The following is a 27,661-nucleotide window of genomic DNA, read 5'->3' on the forward strand; positions in this document are numbered from 1 at the left end:
GAGTATGTATATATGTGAGGTCGGATATAGAATTTAACATAAGAGCTGATTTAAATAATGACAACTTTGAAGCAGTTTGGATTGATATTTTACTTATGTTGAGTCTCACCAGCTGACCACATGTTTCAAGACTCTAACAAAGAGTCCGTGGTTGTTCACACCATGGTGTGAACTCCACACATGGACTCAGGTTAACAAAACTAGAGGTTCCCCTCTTCTCCCTCTTTTTTCCCCTCATAGCTGCTACAGGAGCAACTCAGCTCTCTGCTCTCTGGTGTGGCCTGCTCACAGCAGACACACACAGAACTCTATTCTTTACAGCAGAAGACGTGAGAGCCTGCCTAAGACTCAATAACTAAGTTATCTAGTGCCAGCAGACTACAGCCGGCAGTACTACACAAGTCTGCCGGCTGATTTAACAAGCACAGGAGCCACAATACAGAGTTAGCGGCAAGCTAACTCTGCATTGTTAAGGACTGCACAAAGGAGTGACCTGGGCCCTCTGACCCGCACAACTGAAGCACCGACTTCCCAGCAAAGCCTGCATCCTTCAGCCTTGGAGCCAAACTCATCTCAGCCTGACTCATCCACGGATTCACCAGCTAAGAAGCAGAACACCACAAAGCATCTCTCTCCCTCCATGGACTCAGTAACAACTGGGCATAGCCTTGCAACATATAGTGTAGTATAGCACAGCTAAGCAAGACTGTTTAACTCAATCAATGACTCTGTACATATATTGATTTGGTTAATGCTATTCATTGAATTATTGTTGTGATGTCCTTGTTGTGATGGTCAGGTTATTGCATAGTCACACTGCTAAGTTAATGCTTAACACATGTTACATCCAGTAACTAGGCCTTGCATGCAACTAACCTCTTCCTAACTTGGCACCTTAAGAGGTTTAAAACCTAGCTTTGCACACTTTGCTTCAGGCAGCACATGTGGTTCAAGACACCACATGGTCTGGCCTTTTGTCTCTTTGGTTCTCTTTGTCAGCCAAAAATTATATTTAGGATGGATTAAGGTGATGGTGGGGTACTCCTGTGCTGTAAAATTACTCAATGCTATCTCCTCGTTCATTTTAAGTTATTTGAAATTTTGAATTTCGCACCTCAAGAGCAAGTGTGCAGCAGTGTGCAAAGCAAAGCTTTAGCATGAGCCCACCACTGTTCAGCACTATGCTGAGTGTGTACGTAACTTCTGTAGTCGGAGTTTGCATTTGAACTGGATGACGAGCAAAGCAGGACACTGGAAGTGTTGTTGGTTGTTCAGCAGCTAAAAAGTCTTTACAGCCTTCCAGAGGATGGAAATTCAGGAATGGCTGAAATTCATTTTTGGAGACAATCTTTCCTCTGTTATCATCAAGTGGTTGTGTGTGTGTTTGGTACATTTTACAGACGGCTGTCTGCTTAATGAGACTCAGTACGCTGCAGGATTTTCAACTTTTTCATCTTCAATCTTTTGACCAGGTTTTAAAACAAGCGCACTCGTAAATATTGTGTCTTTCTGTTTCTCAGCTAATGAAATACAGTATATTTGTGCTAAAGCTAAGCTAGCGACCTCCAGCTACGTTTGAAAAAATACCTTTTCCTTTGTTAGAAATGATCTAATGTTATTAAACATCCTGTTGAAATCTCAACTGTGCAACAGTAGGTTCTTTCCTTCATTCAGGATCAGACTCCTGTTCATAGATGCTATATACTGTCTTACATCTCCAGGTGCAGACATTACTCCAGGTAAACTCACATTATTCATTAGGTCATATTCTGATTGGCTGGGTTTGAAGGTGGGGGCCACTTCTCTAGCCAATCTGAGTAGGTGGTCATTAATAATGTCAATTTTATTTATTTTAAAATAAAAAAAATAATTAGAGGATAATTGAGATGCATCATCTCATTTTCGAGGGGGTCCTCAGGCACAAAACATTAAGTTACAACTTTTAAACAAAACAAAACACATTAATAAAAGAACTTAAGAGCTCAAAAATACCTGAAAACAGGTGGAGGAGGCAGAGGAGAGACTCTGAAGATAGAGAGACAATCCTCTGGGGAATAATAAACCATCTACTGAGAAATCAGAAAGACATAACTAATACAATGGACTATTTAGAGAGCAAATCACGACAAATCTCAATCAGAATATTCAGTGTGAAAGAAGGAGTTGAGAGGGACGATATGGATGAATTTGTGGAAGAACTTCTTTTCGACAAACTGGGAATATGTCAAGACCAGCTAAAGATAACCTGAGCACACTGCTCCTCTCCTATGTGTGCAAGTAATGCAGGAGCCTGGCCACGCTCCATTGTGGTGAATTTCCTAAACTGGGACACGAGACAACAGGTATTGAAATGTGCCTGCGGGACAAAAAGAAATAATGTTTCAGGGAAACAGATTTTACTTTGAGCAAGATTTCACTGCTAAGGTGCAACAGAAAAGAAAACATCTGTATCCCATTCTAAAACATCTTCAGGAAAAGCAGGTGAAATCACATGTAGTTTTTTTTGTCTTATTTATTTATTGGGACCATGTACAGTGTTAAACATAAATGTTACCATTTGATCTACTGTACTAGAGTTAGCTTATAGCTCATTTTCATCTGAAGTCCCATAGGCAGGTCACAATTAAAACATATAATAGAATAATAACACACAGGACACACAAAATACAAAGCTACACACAGTAACACATCACATACATTCACAATGTCAAATAGAAATTAATAATATAAGCTTATATTCCCAGCTAAACTCAAAATGTTTGGAAAAGATGGTGTGGATATCTATGAAGATGCCTATGCTGCAGGACAGGCCCTGGGTTACAAGGTCCCAAGGACTTATACGACTGATTTGGAGGAGAAACTGCAGAAAACAGACTTGTGGGAGAAAATGATAACCATGGGGGAGCGTCACTGGCCGAGAGAAGAGAAAAGACATGACAGGAGGGACTCTGTCTGAAAGTGGAATCTGTACTCGTGGAATTGCCCAGTCACAGGCTAAGTTGTTCAATAGACTTGAATTCAAGTGACTGCTTAGACTTTGCCTTTATTTGGACTTTACAACGTGAGGATTGAGATAGAAGTGGGCTGTGAATTGTGAAGTGTATAAGTAGCCCACAGATCTACATGGGTGTATGAATTTGGAGAAGTGTGACTAAACTGGAAGAGGGGGTAAGATACTTGTAGTGGGTTTGAAAATATAAATATTGTTAAGACATTACTGGAGTTACACCAGTTTGTATGGTTTTGTATGGAATACAAGCAATGGAAAACATCTAACCATAAACTTTTATATCAAGGGCAAGTTCTACAGAAGCTTGGTATCCCATATACATTGGATTGGATTTGTTTGCATTGTAGAGAACCAGATTTGCATGAAGCCCTGAAGCTCACGCTGGAGGAGACGCAGAAGTTACTGCTGCACACGGCCAGTGCAGAGATGGTGAGCGTGCACCAGAGGAGACGCTACGGGGACTGCTGTCCATGGCTGGTACTGAGAACACCCTGGACTTCATGGGAAGGCATAAAACCCTGAAGCACATGCTGGAGGAGATGCCAAGGGGACTGCTGCACATGGCCAGTGCAGAGATGGCAAGCGCAACGGAGGAGACGCTTCGGGGACCACTGCCAGCTGCTGGCGCAGAGAACACCTTGGACTTTGCGGGAGTGTAGATGACTGCCTTCACATCTAAGGGTCCGCACTGCTTGCACCTTAATGTTTGCAGCTCATTACCAAAGATAGATGAAATTTGTGTACTTGCAAGTAAAGGTAAAGTCAGTATATTGTGCTTTATTGAAACCTGGATAGACTTTTCCATCAGAGACATTGAAGTGGAAATTGAAAACTTTTCAATCAAAAGGAGTAGGAAGGGGAGTATGTATATATGTGAGGTCGGATATAGAATTTAACATAAGAGCTGATTTAAATAATGACAACTTTGAAGCAGTTTGGATTGATATTTTACTTATGTTGAGTCTCACCAGCTGACCACATGTTTCAAGACTCTAACAAAGAGTCCGTGGTTGTTCACACCATGGTGTGAACTCCACACATGGACTCAGGTTAACAAAACTAGAGGTTCCCCTCTTCTCCCTCTTTTTTCCCCTCATAGCTGCTACAGGAGCAACTCAGCTCTCTGCTCTCTGGTGTGGCCTGCTCACAGCAGACACACACAGAACTCTATTCTTTACAGCAGAAGACGTGAGAGCCTGCCTAAGACTCAATAACTAAGTTATCTAGTGCCAGCAGACTACAGCCGGCAGTACTACACAAGTCTGCCGGCTGATTTAACAAGCACAGGAGCCACAATACAGAGTTAGCGGCAAGCTAACTCTGCATTGTTAAGGACTGCACAAAGGAGTGACCTGGGCCCTCTGACCCGCACAACTGAAGCACCGACTTCCCAGCAAAGCCTGCATCCTTCAGCCTTGGAGCCAAACTCATCTCAGCCTGACTCATCCACGGATTCACCAGCTAAGAAGCAGAACACCACAAAGCATCTCTCTCCCTCCATGGACTCAGTAACAACTGGGCATAGCCTTGCAACATATAGTGTAGTATAGCACAGCTAAGCAAGACTGTTTAACTCAATCAATGACTCTGTACATATATTGATTTGGTTAATGCTATTCATTGAATTATTGTTGTGATGTCCTTGTTGTGATGGTCAGGTTATTGCATAGTCACACTGCTAAGTTAATGCTTAACACATGTTACATCCAGTAACTAGGCCTTGCATGCAACTAACCTCTTCCTAACTTGGCACCTTAAGAGGTTTAAAACCTAGCTTTGCACACTTTGCTTCAGGCAGCACATGTGGTTCAAGACACCACATGGTCTGGCCTTTTGTCTCTTTGGTTCTCTTTGTCAGCCATATTGTCTACATGCCATGTGCTCAGTCACCAGGTGACTTCAGCCACTTTGATATTGTTTTCCCCCTCCACGTACACACAAACACATACGCACACATACACTTGTATATAGGTACATTTAGCTAGATTAGTATTGTGTCTGTTCTTTTATCTTTTGAATAAATGCTTTTGGATATACATGCTGTCTGTTTAATGTTGCGAGAAGAGTGAATTTTGCCAACCTCTGCTCTGCAAAGAACTCCAAAATCCTTCTACCTTAACTAGCTGTTGTTATGGTCATTTTGATTATAGTTATTAAATTAATTATTTATCAGAGTTCCAAATTGATAGCTTAGTAAATTTTATGAGACTGAATTGGCTCTTTTTCCCTGAGTCCAGGGTGGTGCCCCGTAATTATTCATTCTTATAAATAATTTCTATTGATTTCAATAATCAATCATTATCTTTGATAATGATTAATTACTGCTGATAGCCAAACTTGTAGCCAAGGCCAAAGACTTAGCCTACTAAAAGTAAACCAATACTGATTGGCGCTTTATATAAACCTAGCGACCAGAGAAACCTTGTTGAAACCCTGGAAAACGTGTGTGCTTAAACTGTGAAGTAATTTTACTGAGTGATGTGAATATGGTCCACTGTGTAATGCACTGTTAAACTTCCTGAATACATTTGGTCTCACACAATTGATAAATGAGCCTACTAGGATTAGTAAACACAATCAAACTGCTGTTGATCTTATTATGGTATCAGACAAATGCAAAATCTTTGTGTATGGAATCAGTGATAATTTTTTAACCTACTGTACAAGGAAAGTTAGGAGGACCCTACTTACCTGTCACAATTCTATTAAAATTAGAACACTTAGAAGGTATGATGTTGACAAATTCAAGGATACGCTTAAGAACATTGGTCAAATTGGATTGGTCAAATGTTATGGATAGTTGTAGATACAGCATGGAATCACTTCCGGAGTATTTTTCTTCATGTTTTAGATTAAATTGCTCCATTGAAAGTAGCAAGGATTAAACTGAGACAAATAAATAAATTATAGACTCTATCTATTTGAGAAATAAAGTACTAAAAGATTATAGAGGAAATAAAATGCAAAGAATGGTAGACAAGGCCAAGAAGTCTTACTTTAGGACAAAGGTAGAAGAACATAATAATGATTCACACACACACATTATAAATTTTTCAGTCTCCCAATCGAAAGTCCAAGCAAGTATTGAGGAATGGTAATGCTCAACCTGAAAAAAGCATTTGACACAGTCGATCGCTAGATATTGTTGTATAAACTAAAGGCAATGGGTTTTAATAGGGGGGCCTTAAGATGGACACAGTCATATCTTTCCGGAAGAGTCCAAATGGTAGATGTAGGAGGTACGCTCTCAGAGCCCAAAAACCTTAACTGTGGTGTCCCTCAAGGAGGCATAATTGGTCCTTTATTGTTTTTATTGTATATGTCAATAAGCTAAATCTTTAATTTTGAATATACATGACATGGAGGCAGCTTGATTATTTGGCTTTGTTGGTAACTGGAGAGTGCTTAGAAACAGTTAGATTATCACTTTGTAAAGAACTCCAAAAATAAAGCAGTTGGTTATATGACAATAAGTTTTCCTTGCACTAGGCAAATCTGAATGTATTGTTTTTGGATCAAGGCCTAAATTAAGGGACCTAACCAGTTTTTTCTGTTGAATGTAATGGAACAAAGATACAGGACAAGTGTTCTATTACTTCCAAATGAAAAATCCCAAATGAAATTAAATCTGCCCATTCTCTGAATAGTTTTAAAAAACAACTGGAAAAATGGATGCAGAGTAAGTGAGCATAGTGAAACATCTTTTTTAGGACTAGTGTACTTATATAAAAATGGGATATAAGTAACGTATACATGTCACTCCCTTCTCCTACCTGCCTTCTAGCCTAGACTTCAGGACCGCAATGGAAATAAGTTATGTGATTTTATTGCAATATCCTGAATAATTTTAGTACTGTATGCCCACAGTGTGTGTTGTATTTAAGTTTATGAAATAAAATCAATCAATCAGTTAAAGTCATGGATTGTATTTAGGGGTATAAAACAAGATAATAAGGAAGTTCTGCCCTTCAATGATGACAGACAAGTAGTCTCACTCAATGTGAATGGATTAAACAATCTCATTAAAAGAAAAAAGAAAAAGTTAAAATTAAAAAGGGGGGTGATATAATATTTCTTCAAGAAACCCATTCATCAAAATTAGAACTTACTTCTGCTTAAGTCTTTTCCTCGTCTTATTGCTCTGCAAAATGAGGAGTTGCAATATTAATTTGAAAAAAACATCCCATGTTGGGAAAATTCTTGCAGATAAAGATGGGGGCTATATTTTAGTTAAAGGTAAAATAGAAAAGATGGAAATAACATGTATGTTTATCATCCACCAGAGCAGGGACTGGAATGGCCAGAATGATGGCATTGATTACTCCAGAGGCAAAGGGGACAACAATAATTGGTAAACTTGGACTGTCAGTATAATATAAAATATAAATCTGAGAAAACCTCAGAATTATTAAAGAGGGCAGAAACAGAAATTGGCATCATAGTTGTTTTATAGGCTTGATACGGTATAATCAGTTAGTTAGTAGTCAGTCAGTTAGGAGTAGAGACTTTTGAGAATTTAACAAAACTGTATAATTTACCAAGAACCCACTTACAAATGAGAAGTTACCTTGTAAAAGAAATAGGACTAAAAAACAGTAAAGGAGATACAGCATTTAATAGCTTGTTTCATAAGTATATCTAATAGAACCAAGACATAAAACATACTAGGTCAGATTTAGTGCATTATGGAAGAAGAATCTAGAAGTCAGAAAATCAAAGCAATCATCAGTTGGGAGAAGGAGCTGAATTTAATTATATCACCAGAAATATGGAAGGACATAAGCAATCATACATGGAAAACCAAAAGTTCGTTAATTAAGAGAGAGTATTCTTGGGAAATTCAACTCTCTTATGTTTCTTTAAAACACCTGTTATTCTAGCAAAGTATTCTAAGGAGGTAACACCAAGTTGTTGGCAAAGATATGGAAAAGTAGAAGACAACCACACCATTTTGCAGCAGTATTGGACTGAAATAACTGAAGCTATGGACACCATATTTCAGTGCACACTACTTTTGGGGCCCAAACAGTTATTGCTGGATGGAACACCACAGCCACTCTCTCAGCAAACTGATAAGTATCTTTTAAGAAATTTAAGAGCAGCTGCACTTGAGCAGATAACAAAAACTGGTTGAAACCAGAGGCATCACAACTAAGCAAATGGAAAGACACAATTAATGAAATCTATAAAATGGAGATAATGAATCACAGGATTAGGAATCTAGCTAGACTCTTTGATGTGAGATAGAAGAGGATATATAAATCCTATCAATGAACAAATAAAGAATACTGAAAAAATGAATAGATCAAATAACATTATGTCAAAGAACTGACTCTAGTTATACACTAAAATGAGGGTACATACAATCAAAAACAAGAACAAGTAGATTGAAGGTAAACAAGAAAAGTCATGTAAAGAATTAATTAATCATAGTGAGTTAGGCAAATTATTCCAATTTGATGATGCTTTGAACTTAAAAAGCACATCTTCCAATTTCTTTAAAGATTCTGGGCACAATAAAAAAAGGATGTTGAGTGTGTTTGAGTGAATATGATGATCCAAAAGATGTTAAGTGATGATTAGTATGAGGGAAAATAAAGGGAAAATAAATGCATTTGAAAACTAATAGTAATCAATGAAAATGTCTCCTAGAATGAAGTGGTAGCAAGTTCAGTGTGTCGTACATCAAACAATGACATGTGGGGTAAGGACACATCAGGACAAAGTGTTCTGAAACTAGCATTTATTTTATTCCTAATAAAATCAATATGAGGCCTAAAAGAAAATTCACAATCATTCCCAAGTATTTTATCAACTTTAATAAGTGGAGACCCATCAGTAAAATGAATAGCCAACTCAGCAGGTGAATGATTAAGATTATAACTAATATGAAATAACATGCTGCAAGACATCTGCTTGTTTATTATAAGATAGTTATTTAAAAAACATTTTTGAACAAAAGAAAATTCTGATTGCAGAGAGCTTTGAATTTTAGTTATATCAGAGTCAGATGTGTATATAACTGTGTCATATTTTTATATAAATAGCTTTGGAAAGAGTCTGCTGGAGTACAGAGGGGAATCTGGGCTGTAAGGAAAGATTAATTTAGAGAAATCTGAACAACTTTAGGTGAATAAAATGTCATAGATGTGTTTATAACAGACTCAGTATTTATTTAAAAAATGAGTCCAAAAGGGCCATAATACCAGATCTTTAAATTTATACTCACATTTCAACAGTCGGGTGTTACTTGGTTAATCAGTCTAGACGTCCAGTCCAGAGGTCTTCTAAAATGCTTTCGATCCAGCATTCATATGATGTAAAATAGCACCATATGTCTTACAGGCAGAAAGAAATGTATTAAGAACATGATGAAAAATCATATTCAACCTAGTGACAGTCTGACCTACCTTCTCTGTCCCACAGCCCTACCTGTCATAGAAACATCATGAATATTTATGTCAGTGAAATGAAAGCAGGAATGCATTGTATGGCCTTCAGGTTTGAGTGCCTCCACAGAGTTCTATACAGCCTAAATCTGATCCTCCAGCAAAACCTCAAGCTAAGCTCCCCCTCCTCCTGCCTTATCTCATCCTCCCTCTCTGAATAGCTTCATTTAGGTCCACTGGGAGAGCCAGATTTCCAGCAAAGCACTGAAGTAAATGTGTGCAGTGTTGATTTAATCTGCTTGTTTAACACAGCCACAAGACACTCAGCTGTCATTTCACCAGAGCTGAAGGCAGTCGTCCAGTTCAGACCCAAACTCATCTTAAATTTGGTCATATTGTGACTTGTCTTGGTCACCACTGTCTGCCTACCTGTGTAAGAATGGGAAATGGTAAAAATGGGTATCATCACTACCCAGCTTCCTTTATCCCCTGCAGTTTGCTTACCACCCAAACAGGAGTACAAACGATGCTATCTCCCATGTACTCTACATCACCCTCCCCCATCTGGACATTAGTAAGGGGAACTATGTACGCCTGATGTTTATTGATTACAGCTTGGCTTTTAACTCCATAGTCCCCCATAGACTGGACACTAAGCTCAGGAGCCTGGGGCTGAGCTCTTCACTCTGCTCCTGGATACAAACCTTCATAACAGACAGACGACAGGTGGTCAGCAGTTGTACATCCAGCATATGCACCCTTAGCTTCAGTCTCCAAAACAAAGGAGACTTGGTGGACTTCAGAAGGGAAAGGCAGAGGACACAGCACGTACCACTTGAGATACATGGGACTAAGGTGGAGACTGTGAGCAGTTATAAGTATCTGGGTGTGCACATCTCAGAGGATTTGACTTGGTCCATGCACACCACTATGTTGGTGAAGAAAGCAAGTCAACACCTGTACCATCTTAGGTGGCTGAGAAAATCTGCTCAGTGCTGCAAAAAACGTTCTACACTGCTACAATTGAGTTGGTGCTCTTTGTTTGTATCACAGACTGGTTTGGTAACTGCTTCTCTCAGGACAAAAAGGCGTTGCACAGGGTGATAAGGTGCATAGAGTGCATCCCTGGTACTACTCTGCCCTCCCTCCAGGACATCTACACCAGGCGGTGTAGATCCAAAGCAGACCAGATTATCAAAGACCTACAACATCCCAATCATGGTATGTTCCAATGATTACCTTCTGGCAGATGTATCTGCTCCCTCAAAGCAAGAACTGAGCGGTTGAGAAGAAGTTTCTTCCCCCAAGCTATACTATAAGGCTGTAAACTATAAACCATATATAGGCTATAAACTCTTAACATTCTGCTCACAGCTTTTGCTGCATGGTTGTCTGGTTGCACATCCTGGCTCAGGGAAGGACTACTTTTAGCTGTTTTTAATTAGTGTATTTGCAAAATTGCACAATTTTATACTTATTTCTATACTTTTTAAAGTATTGTTTATATTCTATTTTTTAGAAAATGTTATTGTGTATTTATTGAAAGGTCATACTGTTTTTATCAGCACAGTTGATCAGTTGATCAGTTTTAATTTCACTGTAGTTGTACCTGCTGCATGCGACAATAAAGTTTCCTTGATCCTTGGGTAGTTTTGATGTTTGGTTTATTTCCTTACCAGCACCACTAAAAATAATCTCTGCATAAGAGAGATACTATTAGTTCTTTTTCTTGACTAGTTTGATTAGTTGGTTATGTAAAGAAGACTCCCCAATTGAAAAGGCTTGTCTTATGCCCCTTTCAGACATGTACCTTGTAAATGTGATGGGAATTTAATACGTTGGTCTACACACGAGTCACATTTACCTAGAAGTCATGACAGCAATCTTAGGAGGTCAAACCTGTAACATTTCTGTATCTCTTTCAAAGTCTAATTTGAATTCCATCCGATCAACATAAAGGCTGGAGCAGCACAAGGTAAAACATGCATAGAGAGACATTAAATCTGCATCTTCTAAGGTCACTGTAATCAATGTAATATCTCAATCTTAATGCCCAAAAAAATATAAAATCAGTTCAATAAACTATGAAATGCTGTGAAAGAGCCAATTTTAGGTTGTTGAGGAGATTCTCTTCAAATTTGATCAGTCTAACTATTTTCCCCTCAAGGTGTGACCGAGGCAAATGAGTGTTAAAAAACCCTCTCACAGTAATGATCAGACCAATCTCCCTCTATATATTCAAATAATCAATTCATTCATGCCAGCTGATGAATAAATGAATATCCAGCAAAACTCTTGTCTGAAAGGCAAAACGGCATCACTCAGTTAGATGAATCTAGAAATGTTATATATTCTATGTCTGAAAAGCTTTAGTTGCAGGCTTACTACTTACAAAGACAGTGCCTGAGTGAACTGACCTTTTTAAAGATAATTTGGTGGTTCTAAGTCTAAAGATACATTTCAGCTAATTATATGGACAGTACAACCCCAACTGGAGACATCCAGCCAGGAGAGTGGAGGCAGTACATGGAAGAGGACAGCGACCATCTGGATCCAAGGCAGCTGTCTACACATGACAACCTCATGACTTTCTTTCAAGCACCTGTGGGAAGTGTACCATGGCAGGTTGTTGTTGTTAGAAGAGGTCTATTTCACTAAATAACTCTATCACCATGTACTAATGAGACAAGAAGTTTTGGGTGGCTGATATTTGCTGTGCTACATGCTGTGATATACTTTGTGAAGTGCATCATAAAACTTTGTTTTGGAACAAAAGTTGTGTTGTCTTTGAAAATTAAAACATTTTTGAAAATTGATGTTAAACCTACCCTCCAAAGACTTGTCAAATTTTAGAGAAATAAAATAGTTTCCATGCCAAACTAATCATGTGTACACTTATGCTATAGCTGTAGCTACATTGCTAACCACTAGCTACCTTGCTAAGAAGTGGCTAGCTTGTATTGACACTACCTTACTTAGCGTGTGGTACGATATTTATGAAGCCAGAGAGCCAATCCAGCATAGAATCAAAGGGAGGTATGTATCCACTCCCGCCTGCATCACCGGCTCCTTCCCTTCAGCTGTTTCTGGGCCTTTAAAAACCTGTCTCGCAGATTTAATCTTGCAGGAATAACACTACACTTGGAAATTAATATTAAGCACTCATAAAATTAATGGGGGCACCACGTCCATTGATTAATTAATTAATAATTAATTATGCATGCATGAATGAATGGATTAATTAAATTAAGAAGTTATTGCCAACAGCATGAATAAATGAATATTATCAAAAACAAGTCACAAACGCGATGAGGGGCCAAGACTCTAACTCCAGCCAAAAAAAATTCAATTTTTGAATAGCTCTTTGCATCAACTCTGAGACAGGAGCATGGTAGATGGTTTTCCTACTGTTTCCTTGGTGATGAAGGGTTGATGATGAGGAGCTGCCCGGAAAGTGCCGAGCAAGGCGAAGCAGACTCAGTGGCCCTTGTGTTGCCGGAGTAACAGCCAGATGAGAACCATTGCAGTGGGTTCAGTAAAACACAGCAGAGAAGTGTCTCAGTGCATTCAGCGACAGGCTGCAGAGTTGGATGCATGGAGCTCTAAACTAAGAAGAGTCCTTTGAAAAGTCTTTTTACTACATGATAAAAATAGATGCAATCCTGGCTGCAGGGCAGAGAGTAACAGAAGAAGCAGCAGTGGTCGGGAAGGCAAAAAGTAGAAGAGGAGCAACAGCCCAAAGAGCATGAGCAAAGAGGAAGAGACAGACAAAGCAGTGTAAAACTTCTAGCTAGGAGGTGTGTTTTTGGACAAGGAGGATCCTTTGGTGCTCTTTTGAGGGACCGCATTGATCACTAATTAATTACTTTGCGTGGAGAGAAAACTGGCCTCCAACTTTTAAGGGGAATAATTTTATTCCTATCAGATATATGAAAATTACACACTTTCAAATTGAATACTCACTTGTTCTGCCGTCAATTCATTTTCCTCACATGGCTGGTGGTGAGAAGGCTGGGTTTTTACTTCTGTCCAATGTTTCCTTGACATCCTTGTGCCTTTAGACACACACAGACACACTGTTAGGTCAAAAGGAATCAATGTTTTTGAAAGAATTAAACTTTTCCTTTTATATTCCTGGGTTCATTAACCTACAATCTCTTCCTAGGGTTTGAGCGATTTCTGCCCAGGACTTTAATGCCATTTGTGTGTCTCTGTAGCTTTTCATAGTCAAATTATACAGATGTGGATACCGGTGGATCTCTTCGCACAGCATCTCTTCGAAACAAGCGTCCATATTGCTTTTCTGGTGCATGTACAGTTGGCGCACTTGTACAGTCTGTGTGGTCACAAATGTTGGTCTGAAAAGTTTTGAAACTTAATAGTTTCAGTGTCTACTGGACATGTGCAGATGATGAAATATACATCACTGAACAAAGTCCCTGGCCCCACAGACCTGTCTGCTTGAGTTTATAATATAGTAGTACTTTGTCAGGAGCTTTGAACCTTCACAGAGAAACCAGGGTTTATTATTTTTTTCTGTGTAACAGTACAGTGCCTCTACAATAGGAGCTATCTCCTTTATATATAGGAGTTATTTGCACTGCTGCTGAATGGTCAAACACAAACCTCAAGGCTGCTTCAACATGTGAACAACATCCATTCAAGCACAGGATGACAAAAGATTTTCTTTTAATGTTTAGGCTACTGGCATTTAAAGCGAGACTATGTAACTATTGAAAGAAGAAAAAGCACTTCCCAATGAATATTCTAACATATGTTAGCATGTTAGAAAGCTTTAGATAGATACAGATACAGAGTCAATTCACTAACCTTCTGACTCATCTCTACTTGAGCTACTCCAACAAAGCCACATCAAATTCACCTAATCTTCCTCAGATACAGTGGATACACAAGCAGGAATAAACTAATTTAGTAGTGTCCAAACTCCATACTACAAGTTAATAGTATACAGACTGTACTGTATATTAAAAGTCATGATTATTGCAGTGCCCTTTTAACTGGTCTTTCAATGTGTGACAAAGACTCTGTCTCTGATTGCAGACAGAACACAGCAAAGAAGACAAAGAAGTGTGTTGGGATGACCGTTTGCAAGTATATTACTGTCAATGTGGTGAGTGCATGCACCAGAATAAATGCACAGTCACAACTTGCATGCATCCACTGCAGTAATATAGTATGTTGGGAAGAAAAAAAAAATCAATCTCACAGTCACTTGGTCTGAAACAGAGCTGATGCATAGTGCTGACTTATCCAGAGGCATGTGACACATGTTTAACTGGATCATAGGTTATGTTACCTTATTGATGAAATTGTGTCAAAGTTTTGGGGTTTATTTAAGGTATTTGACTGGGAAGTGGTAATTCCTATAATGAGTTATATTTGTTTAATGTAAGAACTGGCAGTAAAATTGCAGATTGTGGAAAATGGATGATAATTTGATCAGTGGTTGGTTGATCAAGGGGGAGGAGCTTAACAGTCTGAGGGTGGATGTAAACCAGACAGGTGACTAGGAAAATACTTTGTGTCTATTACAAATTGTGCATATATCAACCAACCACTGATCAAATCAATTATCTTCCATTTTACACAATCTGCAATTTTACTGCCAGTTCTTACATTAAAGTCAAATACCTTAAATAAACCCCTAAACCCCAAAACTTTGACACAACTCATCTCATCAGTCACAATAATTTTGCCCATTATATATATTTGGTCTTTCTGTTTTTGCTGTTGATGTTCATACCAAGGTTTTTTTTTCCACTTTTTTTGTAAATAAAAGCATCTCAATCTATTTTTGCAACTCAAGCGATCTTGTTCTATTTTCTTAGATAATTGACCCACCGTTTCAGACTCACTATATCGGTCAATTAATTGTTTTACTCTCCAAGTGAGAAGACAAATTGTCCAACAGCTTTTATTTCCCATTATTGATTATGGTGATATCATACACCAGAACATCTCTGATTCCTATGTTCAGCCTTTAAGTGTAGTTTATAGTAATATTTCTACTATTTGTAATATTTCACTCTGATTAATGACTCCTTTCCATGACTTCAAGAATTCTATGCTTGTTTACCTTAAATCTACTTGTTTTTGTTTTTGATTGTATGTACCCTCAATTTAGTGTACAAGTGGACTCTGTACTTTGACAAAATGTTAGTTGATCTATTCATTTATTTTATTTCTCATTCATTCTTTGTACAGATGACTCGTGTAACAAATGTAGTGGGTGGGGTTTGGGATGGTGGGAGAACCCTTATGTGTATATCCATGTTGATGCTGATTGCTTTCTGTCATTGTATTGTTTAATTCATTATCATTATTATTACTAATGTATTTTGTTTCATTTAAATGTTGTAACTTTTATATTCTGTGCCTGAGGACCCCATTGAAAACGAGATCATGCATCTCAAGGGGTTTATCCTCTAATTAAATTTGAAATATATATATGTTTATTAATGTATTAGTCAACAACTATAACTTCTCCTAATAGTTACTGTATTTTAATAAATACTTAAAAATGAGGCTCTCTCTGGGCAGATGTTACAAAGTCATCCTATATGAGAATATAAGATGCATGAAGAGCAATAATGAAAAGAGAAGAGAATAATAATATTAGTACACAATATGCAGGACATAATACTACATTGTCAGCTGCCAATCAAAAGATGCGACACAGAAACACAGTATACAAGACACGCAAAGCAATGTGAAGAAGTGGGGAATGTTAATGCTAACAAAATATGGACTGAACAAGACATTATTAGACTTTATTGCTTTTTTTATTTGTTTTCTTCCTGGAGCTGTTTCTGCACCTTCCATAACTGGTTTTCTGTTTTTACACTAGAGCTCAGTCCTCGGGACTATTAGGTTGTAAAGGATCATAAAATGATGTTGACTGTGTTTCAGATCAGCATCTCTGACTTCCCATGGCTGGACCTGCATCCACAGATTGATCATTTCACACAGTTAATTGAGCCAGTCTCTCGCTACCCCTTCACAATTATAGCGGCAAATCATATTTTTAATAGAACACTGGCTTTAATTTCACATGCATGCTTGCATAAACCTCGGAGTCATTTATTCAGAAAAGGGGCTTGAAGCTTTGGTGGTTGTTAATTGAGACACAAGAAAGGCTCCCATGACTGCTTTTTGCAAACTTTTTTACTGTATTTGTCCTCCCCTGAGCCTCAGCAGCCATATGTCGCTGTAAATGGTTTTATTCAAAGTGAGAACAGGGAGAGCTGCAGCATGTGAAAGGTGCCGTCGTTGAAATGGCAAAGAAGAATCAATACTGTAACCTGACTAACATGTCAGATCAGGCAAACGAGACATCAGTTAACCTCCTTTACACACATCAGTGAATACACACACCTTAAAGTAATACTTAACCACCTTAAATTAAATAATTTTCTATCAGTGACTCTCGTCTGCAGTCTGAAATATTATTGCATAAAAACTTTGTACATGCATCCATTTATGACGGTAAAACTTTCCGAATGGAAACCACAAAAGATAAATGATAGTACAGTGTCTCCTTGAAATTCTGTTTAAATCCTAGAGGAAGTGTTACATTCTACATTTTACTGCATAAAAGTTATATAACGAGATGGTCTGTGTAGATAGTGGACGTACACCTGGATAGATTTTGCAACAGTGGCCCACGCCTGAAAGTACTCTCCATAAAAAGGATACAAAATACTAAGTCATACCATGCAAAATATTAAGGGACACCATCAAAGGACACCTGTGATGAAGGTTACATTTTTTTGAAGTAGTCAAACATATTTAAATTTGATTTAATAATTTTAATGCACTGTGCAGGTGTTTTATTTGGGAGAAAATGGTCCACGCTTGTGAAACAGGCTTCCTAACCATCTGATGTCAGCACAGACACTACACTCTTTTAAAAAAGGCCTAAAACCTTTCTGTTCAGGAAGGCTTTTTCATCTTATTACTATTTTCTTGTGTTGTGTGTTGTATGTTTTTAATGCTGTAGCACTTTGATTCACTACAAATGAAAAGTGTGGTACAAATTAAATGTATTATTATTATATTTGAAATTTAGTATAGTTTCACCCTACTTCATGCTATTGTGTATTACACAACTGTCTGCTTTCAGTCATGTTCAAACATCACCTGAGATCCTGCAGGTCTGTCCTCTCTTTCAGTCTATTCATGTCCATACAACATGACTTTACTGATAAAATGATAAATGGCCTTCACAAACAAACTGACCGATTGAGCATCCTGTGGCTAATTTTGCATATAAATAATGTTTCTGTGATAATGACCTATGCAATAATAACTGATCCACACACACACACACACACACACACACACAAGGGGAGGAGGGACTGTTAGTTTAATAAACCTTAAAGCAACACATGTCACTGATGCAAAAGATAATTGTTTGCTCAGCTTTAAATACAGAACATTATTATAACTCATGCAGTTTCTAACTCTTCTTTAAGAAAGAACTCAATGTCCTTGGTGGCATTTTTGCAGAACATCAAAATAGCAAACTTAGTTGATGTTAGAATGAACACATATTAGCCAACGTTACTCATGAAGTTTAGATATAAAATCAGCTGACTGGTGTTAGTTCTGTTCTGCAAAGACATTAACGTGTGTTTCTTTTTCCTTCCATTGGATGTTGTTCTCATCACTGTGCACAATGATTTCACACTTTTCTTAAATCTGAGTTTAAGGCATGTACCTATGAGTATGATTTGTGACATCACAATGTTATTTGGAGCCAGTCGTGGTCCAGTATGCAACTTACACAAGTAAAATGAAACTTGAAGCCTCCAGTGCACATACACTGAGTATGGACTTTACAGTGAATAACGACACATCTTATTTCCAGCAACTGGAGCCAGCAAAGGTAACTAAACTTTTCTGGGAAAAAAAAAAAACATGTCAAATGACATGACAGATTATTTTTCAAGGCTGAATATTTGTTTATATCTGAAAACATGTCTGGAGGGGATCTTTAAATTATAAATATCATCCACTTGGAACTTCTCATCATTACTCATACTCAGTGCTGCAGCTAGCCGACAGTGTTGTTCAATCTGGGGGTTGCCAGATCATGGCGTCAGTGTCCCCCATATCTCACTCTTACATTCTTCATTAAAGTAGCCGACTTCTCTCCAGCAAACACACAGACATGGCAACTCTCCATAGAGCTTACTGCTTAACCCTATATAAAGTTAAAATGACATTTAATTGCTCAAATATTGGTGGGGACAATTCAGCAGCATCTTGACATCGGAAGGGACATGTCTCTACTGTCCATATTCAAACTTCATCAATAAGTTTGTGAAGAGCTAACATGTAGCAACCCAAAAGGCTTAGACTTCTCCCTTCTTTTTCTTTCTTTTCTCCTCAGCAGAGGACTAACACCTTCCAGGAAGCAGCTTTTCTGAGTTTTCTTGGATAACTTGCTGATTAAAACCAAGAACACCTCAAACCTGGAATAAGCTCTGAGGCAAGATCTGTTCTGGGTTCCTGGTAGCGTGTTATAAACCTGCTTCTTGGAAGCAGCTCCTGCTTTCCTCTGAGTGTCCTGCCTGGATATGTTCTTGTGTGTATGTGGCTAAAATGGACTGGCCAGGAGTGAGTGAGCAGCAGGAGGAGTGCCTGCTGCTGACTGGGTCCTGACATCACCTCCATGAGCTGTCAGTTCAGGTTGGCAGCAGTGTTTTCTCACCGTTGTCAAAACTGGTTGTGTTATTCTATGTTAGTCAGAGTGTGGTAGATTCAGCCGGCTGTATTTCTGACTTCAATTATTGTCTGTAGGTTAGTTTAGTTCTTGCACTTCAAAGGTCTTTTTTGTTGTTGTAGTGAAGCATAAAGCTTCCTGTAAGGTATCATTTACAATAAATGATTCAGCTGTTGCTGTCCTCTGTGGTGTGGCCTCATTTCGGGACCTGGGAGAGAATGACGCGTTCTGCTGTGTCCTTATTCGCCCAGATGCAGAATAACAGTTGTCAAATGAACCACAAACGTCTGCCTCTGTCTCATTTAATTTATCCTGATGCTATTTCAGGGTAAATACTTTGTTGCTCAATGAGACACAGACAGTGGAACTGAAATGAATTGTCACTGATAACTTTTAAATTATATTATATATGGGGAAAAAAGAAAAAAAAAAGTTTCTGTCCAAGACAAGTTTAATATGTTGGCATTAACGGGAAATGTTCCTGTAGCTCTCTGATTTCTATGAAGGGAACGTTCTGATATTTCTCCAATGGCATTTTAACTTCCTTTTAATAATAATAAAAAAAAAAAAAATTTAGAGAAGGGATGACTAAATGTGATTTCAGTTGGACTTTAAGACAATTTCTGCCAGCTGTGCCTGCCACCGTGAAACTACTACAGTCCTCTGCTTCCATATCCCATAACTGTTCCGACACTGTGACATATGTCTTATAGCTCCAATATCTTTGTAAAACAGGAACTTCCATAAATCATCACAGTCTGTAAATATGTCATACACATCTGTGCAGCTGTGGTCCTCTGTAGACTGAGTTAATAATATGGATCCACTGCACTTCTACTCATCAAGTCCTATAAATTTGCATTCTGACCTTGTTAGTTTCGACATCTTTCCCTCATTGTCTGACCTGATATTAATTACAATTCATACTGGGACCACTTCTTTCGTACTCCTGTCATATGACTACATGTCCTCTTTTTCCTCGGCTGAGTCTTATAACTTGTGCTGCGGTTCATGCATGGAGATCATTTAAGTTCCATCTTTACTTATGTTATGGAGATTGCAGCGGTTTTCAGATGCATTTAGGTCACCAATCCAGCTGGCCATAAATCCGTAAACTGTAGCACCGTATAGAACAATTGTTGCTTCTTGCCTTAGGGGTTACTCCCACATAGCCCCCGTGCTTTTTTATCCCAGCCAGCATCATCTTTGTTCTCAGACCATAGAACCCACGTTTATGTAAAGCCGACTGGTTTCAACTGCCAATGTGCTGTCGCAAAAAGAACAAAGACCGTGCTACAGAAACAATATTGATTGTTGCAGATATGGTCTTCTCTTGATTTAAATTCTAGGTCACAGCCCACAGGCTTCCTCTCAGACGCTTTTCCTCAACAGATGCAGGGATGTGAAGATGTGAGCACAACATAAAAGCTGAAAACAATGCAAGAGAGACAAAAAAAATATACAAAATACCAAGTGAACATAAGGAATCCAAAAAACAAAGGAAAAAAAAAACCCACTTGCATCTGTATATGTTAACTAAGATCATACTGCATCTCCAAATGAGTCAGTCAGCAGCATGTTCATTAGAAATGTGCTTTCACTAACAACACTGCTGCTTTTAGAAATGTCATTTTCTTATTAGTTTCAATTTATCCTGATTTCACCAGGTAGTTTCACTGTGATCCTGTTTTTTTTTGCTCTTTTTCAACAGAGAGAGAGAGAGAGAGAGAGACACAGAGAGAGAGAAAGAGAGAGCATATTAAACAGATAATATGCCCCTCCCTGGTACAATGGTACATTTCCCTGAAAGGTGTCTCATTTTACACTTAAACCAGTGTTCGAACCACAGAGGAGACAGGGGGTCTTAGCTCCCGCAGGAGAGACCTGAGCTCCCTCCGGAAGCAACAAAATTTCAAGTTTGAAGGGGGATCATGATTTCTTTGTATTGAGTTCTAGTTATTGCCTATGTTGTTTATTGTCCAGTATATATGTGCTCCGGATGTCTCATTCTGTCCTTATTCAATCAATGATATAATAAATAAATAAAATCCAATGTGCTGTCGTGTCTATCCGTGCAGCTCTGCCCTGATCAGTGCATCTGCCTTTATCTGTAATGTGAGTTATATGATTGATAAACCAATCATCATGTGTGGTTTATATCAGATCCTCTCTCATCATATCTGCAGTGTGTTAAAGCTCAGTATCCCCTCTGTCTGTCAGCATGCAATGAAAGCTTTGCTTCCCCTCCTGATCATACACCTTTGTGAAGCAGCTTTCTGCTTTATTCAGACAGGAAAAAAAGAATAGATGTAGAAGTGAGTCCTCCTGTAGTGATTTTTTTTCCAACACATTGACAAATTATTTATGTAAAAACATGCCGTCCTGAATTTCTCTCTAAGCGGTGAGTTAAATTTCTTTTATTTCTCTTTAGGCAGTAGAGGAATGAGTTTCATTAATGGAAATTGTTTACTTTACTTTTAATTAAATTCTGTATTTCAGCTTTAAAGGTCTATCAGCTATATATGTAAGCTTTTAAAGCCGCAGTGTAATTCGAACACCAACTTAAACCATTACATAAAGTAACAGCATCAGGCAGCAGATGGATGTTTTCACCTCATATCATATTCAAACAGATAAATTATTGATATATTGAAACTGTATCTGTGTGTCTTTTGTGCACCTGTTGAACTGCATTGAGCTACACAAATGAAGACATCCAAGCAAAAAACATTACAAGTCATTTGTCTTTGTATTCCGTAACGACCTACATAAGCGTTTTTCTGATCTGATGCCCTTTTCATCTGGACATGGGGTCCTTTATTTTAAGGGCGCAACCACAATGACTCAGCCCAGTATCATGCCAGAGCGTGTAATACACCTGCTGATCCACTAGAGGATCCTGTGTCAGTGTCACGTTTTGCCTTGCCTAGGTGTGAAAGTTACACGTGTATAATTTACTCAATGCCAACAACTCTAATGGCCAGAAAAGTGACACAGTTCAGATGACGTCTATATAAGGTGACAAATTTCCATACTCAGCTGGTACTGCACCTTCACACACTCGTGTACTTTTCATGCCTAGGCGAGGCAAAACACGACACTGACACAGTACCCTCTAGTGGATTGGCAGTGTATTAAATGCGTTGGCATGATATCAGGTTGAATGACCAGTGCAAAGTGGTAGGTCTGGGGTGCACGGACCATCTCCACTGTCTCCACCTGCTATTGTGGTTCTTGTAGATGCAACAGTGCAGAGTGCACAAGGACCGGGAGAGGAGGAATACAGATAGATGTGGTGATCAATAAATACATTATCAACCAGTCAGATTACTGGTCTCAGGGTGGGGCATGACAAGAGACAGCACCAGATGGTGGCTTGTACTATTTTCTATATTTGTGGAGATATTAAAAGTCTGATCATGTCATTCCGTGATGTTCTTTTTATTTTGTAATACAGTCATCTAATTAAAGTGTACAGAATACTTCAAGTGTAGAACATGACAGACCACTTTTGCCTTAGGAGAGGATTCTATGACACTCAGAAATAATGAGCTCTGGTGAGCCATCATCTTCTGAATAAACAGGCACAATGTTGAAGTATAATTGACAAGTCTGATTTGTGCAGCAACATTTTGTCCAACCACCATTTCATTTCTGTGCAACCTCCCTAGTGATAGCATAGCGTCCCAGATCTGAGAGCACATTTTGGTTTTGGTCTCTGTACAGGCACAATGGTACTGTACCAAACCTGGCAACCTCACTGACGACAGGACTCCAGGAAGCTGCTTACAGTCACTATGCCCAGCTGTCGTTTGTCAAAAATAGTTCCAGCATGTAATTCCTATTTTTTTCTGTTTGTGTATGGATTAAATTATTTTTGAACTTTGGACAGAGCCAGGCTTGCTCTTCCTCTCTACTTCTAGTCTTTATTCTAAGCTAGGTTAACCACATCTGGATTTATGCTCCGTACCTAACACACAGACATGAGATTGATATCCATGAAGAAAATAATCATCTTTTCCAAAATGTTGAAATACTTGTGTATGAACAAACAACCCATTCTGTTGTTTTTCTGAGGATTCTGAGGCTAGTCATGTGAAAGTGCATTGTCCATCTGGTGATGAGTAAACTGCCCTCCCTTGATATTCAGCAGCTGTAGCAAGAAAATACAGAATGTCTTCATAGAATCAAGCATAATTTTACTAAATTTGACTAATGTATTTATCCTTCAGGAAATAAAGCCTTTTAAAACTTCGTGATCATGGAGGATTTTGTTTTCAGTGGTGAGTTCTGGCTGCAAAACCACAAAATGCAGAAAAAGTCAAAGCATCACATCGCCTCTTAAGTATGATCCAATGTATTTTGTTTGGTTTATAAAGCTTTAATCCATTTTCATTTAGTCAAAAATGGATATTTGTTTTGCAGCCAACCGATGGATGCACCTGTCACCCAGGAAACAGAGACATTTCTATTCTGTGTAGATACACTGCTAAACACACACACACACACACACACACAACACACTGAGGTGAAGTTGGATGTTCAGCCTTGAGTGTCTGACTCTCCTATCCTACATGTTCCCATGAGGTTACGGAGACAGACTGTAATGGTTTCTAAAAGCATGATTGATGAACACAGCACACTGTGTCCTCACCTTGGAAACAGACATGCTTAGGCTTCTACCACACACACACACACACACACACATTAGAAGCCCTCATTTCGAAGGTGATTGTTAAATGGAGTTTTGCAACTATTATCATAATAATAGTAACTCAGCATTAACAGCATTCGTCAAAGTCATTAAACTTACCAAGTAGATTCTTCACTGACTCGTCTTAAGTAGAAGTCAAATGTTCTCTGTGCATCTTTGCCAAGGAGTTGATAGGCTGCAGCAGTTAAAGCAACCACCTTCATGAGCACCACTGCTAAAATTTCACACAATCATTAATATCAGTGGGCTGCTAATGATTCTCACAAATGCACTGTGTAAGCATGATAACGCCCTACGTTACCATACAATTGTTTTGACTCATCGACTAGTGCATCAAATCCCAGAATCCTCTCTCTCTTCATTCTATAAAAGGACATCAACGTGAAAAGTACTGTTATAAGAGTGGTGTAGTTCTTTTAAGGAATAGAGCAGTGTGTAATGTGTGTGTAGTTGAGCGACTGGCAGAAAAGTGATGGTGAATGTGAGCAGAGCAGAGGAAAAGGTTGGCAGTAAGTTGTCAGTCTGGCAGTAAATGTACAGTACAGACGACAGTGTGTCAATTAATAAATGCTGCAGCTTCTCAAGACTAAGAAAAGTCTTGTCTGTTGTTTCCCCAACTGCTGGGAAGGGGGTTAGCCCTGAAGTTATCAGCAATGGGTTAGCCTAACCTGACCAGGCTCACTTAAGGTGGACTGACCTTTAAGGTGGACCAGCTGTTCTCATTTTAGTGTGTCAATCTCAGCCGCTCCTAAACAATAGCGGAGAAATGTCTGGCCGTTGAAGCTCTCCGGGGCTGCTGCCCCAAAGCAGTCAACCTAGGGGAAATACTGCCTTCCATCTCACAATATCATAATAACATACTATTTGTGCCTTAAAAGAGCCCTGCACAGATTTAAAATTGCACTTATAACACTGTTGGACTCACAAAGTAAGAAAAAGGATACAAATCGATGCAGCAGAACAAGAACTATTGTCTTTTAATTTCATCTTCCTTGTCAAAACCTGGTGCCTACATTGCCCACAATGCAAGTAGACCTGATTCATTTGACCGTTGCTAGCCTCCAGCAGAGATGTGGAGTGGGCTACAGAGTCTGGTAACCTCACTTCTTTCTTACTCCACACCCCCAGATTTTTTTTTCAAACTTTTCAAACATCTTCATCTCCAACTGACGCTGACTCAAGTCACGTCACTTGAGGCAATTTATCAGATTTCACACAGCTCTAAAGACACAAAAGGCTTCATACTACTTTTTCACATATGCAGAAGTACTCTCCAACATCCAGAAACACACTTTGATATGTAAAATCAGTGGAGTTCCCTTTTAAGTATGGAGCTGAAGCTAGGATGTTGTTAGCCTAGCTTAGTAGTAACATTGAGGTACTGGTTTCACAGTAACTGGATACCAGTTGTTGTACACTAAAAAATGGCTCCAACACGTAACTCTTCCTAAGCATAACCTGACATTTTTTAATCCGTTAGTATTTGGGTTCATCTGAATTATTATCTAACTAACTTTAGAGGTGCTGGTAGGTGAATATTTGAAGACTTTCCCCTGCTTCCAGTCTGTATGCTGAGCTAGGCTAACCATGTCCTGACTCCAGCTCTGTAGTTAACCCAGAGACATGAACTAGATATCATTATCATCCTTATAAACAGAGCGAATTGTGTATTTCCCCAAATATTTAAATATTCCTTAAACAACAGCAGAGAATGTTAAGAAATTAGCTGTTCTCTCCCTTGGCTCTTCTGAAGTCTATTATTTATTATTTCTATAGATTTTCTAATATGAAGCTGACAGTTAGTTTTGCTGCATCAGCTCTCTCCTGTGTATGTGCTGATTTGTCAGCTTCATTTACTAAAAAGCATATTTTAACTGAGTCATTGTGAAGCACTGATATAAACTGTAAAAACGATGTTTTTTTAACTTCCATGTTAAAATTGACAGGAAAATTTGTATTAAAAAGGTCACAATCAATGAATACAACCTTTGTTGCACTGATTTGGTGATTACATTATTACCTCCAATCTGCTGTTACAGTAATTGGTTAATCCATGAGTGTGAGTCATCACATGAACAGCTGTGCTATGTGTATGTGTGTCAGCACACTGCGGTGAGAGCAGATGAAGCTGGAGTGGATCTTTTATTTGACTTTGCAGGGGGTGTGGGTCAAATGTACTTCGACCTAAACGGTGATGTCGCCCTGTGTGTGTTCGTGTATGTGTGCGAGTGTGTGTGTGTGTGTGCGCGCGTGTGATAATTGCTGTGGGACACGGCCAACCAGAGAACACACATATCGATCAGGATGTTAGGTGAGAGTGTTTCCTTTCATCCAGCGTCCAACAGCCCAGAGTGCCCGGGCGGCCTTATTTTGCACTTAGCTAATTGCCTCAGTGAGAAGCTGACCTCTCCCCAGCTTTACTACTCTCTGCTATTTATTTTGCTGCTATTTATTTAAAGGAGTATGTACAGCTTACTTTTAAATCTAATAACTACACACCAGTGGATCAAGAATAATTTTAAAACAGAGAAACAAACTTTATTGCCTCAAGAAAATTCAGCCTTGTCTCCTATTTTCCTGCCTCCTGCGTTAACTTCTTGTAAGAAATATAATGCTGGTTAGTATACTTTTATCATTATTATAATTAGGAAATGTTTATATTGAATGTATCTGCAAACTGTTCACTATATGTTCTTATGTACATACTGAATGAGTTAACACCAACTGAAGCACAAGATGGGATGTGTTGACTTATTATTTAGTGCTGTCTCTTAGTTATGTCTCTTGTTAAAATCTGTATGGAAATGAACATTGATGTATTCAATTCTAATATTCAGTAATTGTTTATGATGAACTTTTGACTTGTTGATGATGCAACTGATTGTAATTGGCCACCAGGTGTTGTACTGTATACACACTCACTGAGCACTTCATTAGGAACACCTGTGTAATCTAATGCAATCCAATACAACAGCTCTGCCATAAATTCTTAGCTTATACATTTTCATTTTTTGTTGACATTGTCAGGAAGGTGATAATTATACTTCATGTTGATTACTGAGGTGGTAGTGGGTGGTGGTGTACTGGAGTACATTATATTGAAATGTTTTCCTAATATTTTGTTCAACCCTTTTTTGTCAACATATTAGGAAGACTTTTCAATATAATGTACTCCAGTACACCACCACCCACTAACAACTCAATAATCAACATGAAGTATAATTATCACTTTTCTGACAATGTCAACAAAAAATGAAAATGTAAGTATGTTCATATATACTGTATGTAGATTATGTTAACATTCAACATGAGTGAGGGCAGAGAGAATTGGAGGCAAAATATTCTCTTCTTCTGCTACACGATGAAAAAATGCTGTACTCTGGAGAATGTTTTTGAAAAGCTGTTATTCTGAGTGTAGTACTTTAAAGAGAACTGTCCTTTACTGCCTTATCTTTGACTGATGTTCAATATTAGTATGCGTGAATTGTAAAACAAAATATAGATTCATAAGGTTTTTTTTTTTACCAGCAATCTTGGAGGGCAGCCTATATGTAGTCTGAGAGATGAAGGTGAAAAAAGCTTTAAGCTTAAGCTTAAAGTGAGCTCATGACAATAATTGAAGGAATCAACCTTTTTATCAACTCCTCTCTTCTCTCAGCTGGATGTTAGCAGCTGGACAGTCAGACCCTGTTTAGAGAGATTTTAGTGAGAAAATCAAAGTGAAACTATGAAAATGGGAATATTTTTATTATCTAGTTTACTATTTACTAGTTTCCACTGCACATTGATTCATGATGATG

At 38.4% G+C, this 27,661-nt stretch overlaps 1 long non-coding RNA gene across 1 annotated transcript; it reads right to left on the reverse strand.

Moving 5' to 3' along the window:
* Positions 1-8,904: 8,904 nt before the first annotated feature.
* LOC137199980 (uncharacterized) lies at positions 8,905-13,450 on the reverse strand. The gene is made up of 3 exons (XR_010931895.1): positions 13,363-13,450; positions 9,240-9,348; positions 8,905-9,097 (listed from the first exon to the last, which is right to left on the reverse strand). It is a non-coding gene; the product is annotated as an uncharacterized lncRNA (long non-coding RNA).
* Between the last annotated feature and the right edge of the window lie 14,211 nt (positions 13,451-27,661).

Source organism: Thunnus thynnus, chromosome 16, assembly GCF_963924715.1.
Source record: "Thunnus thynnus chromosome 16, fThuThy2.1, whole genome shotgun sequence".
NCBI classification, from domain to species: domain Eukaryota; kingdom Metazoa; phylum Chordata; class Actinopteri; order Scombriformes; family Scombridae; genus Thunnus; species Thunnus thynnus.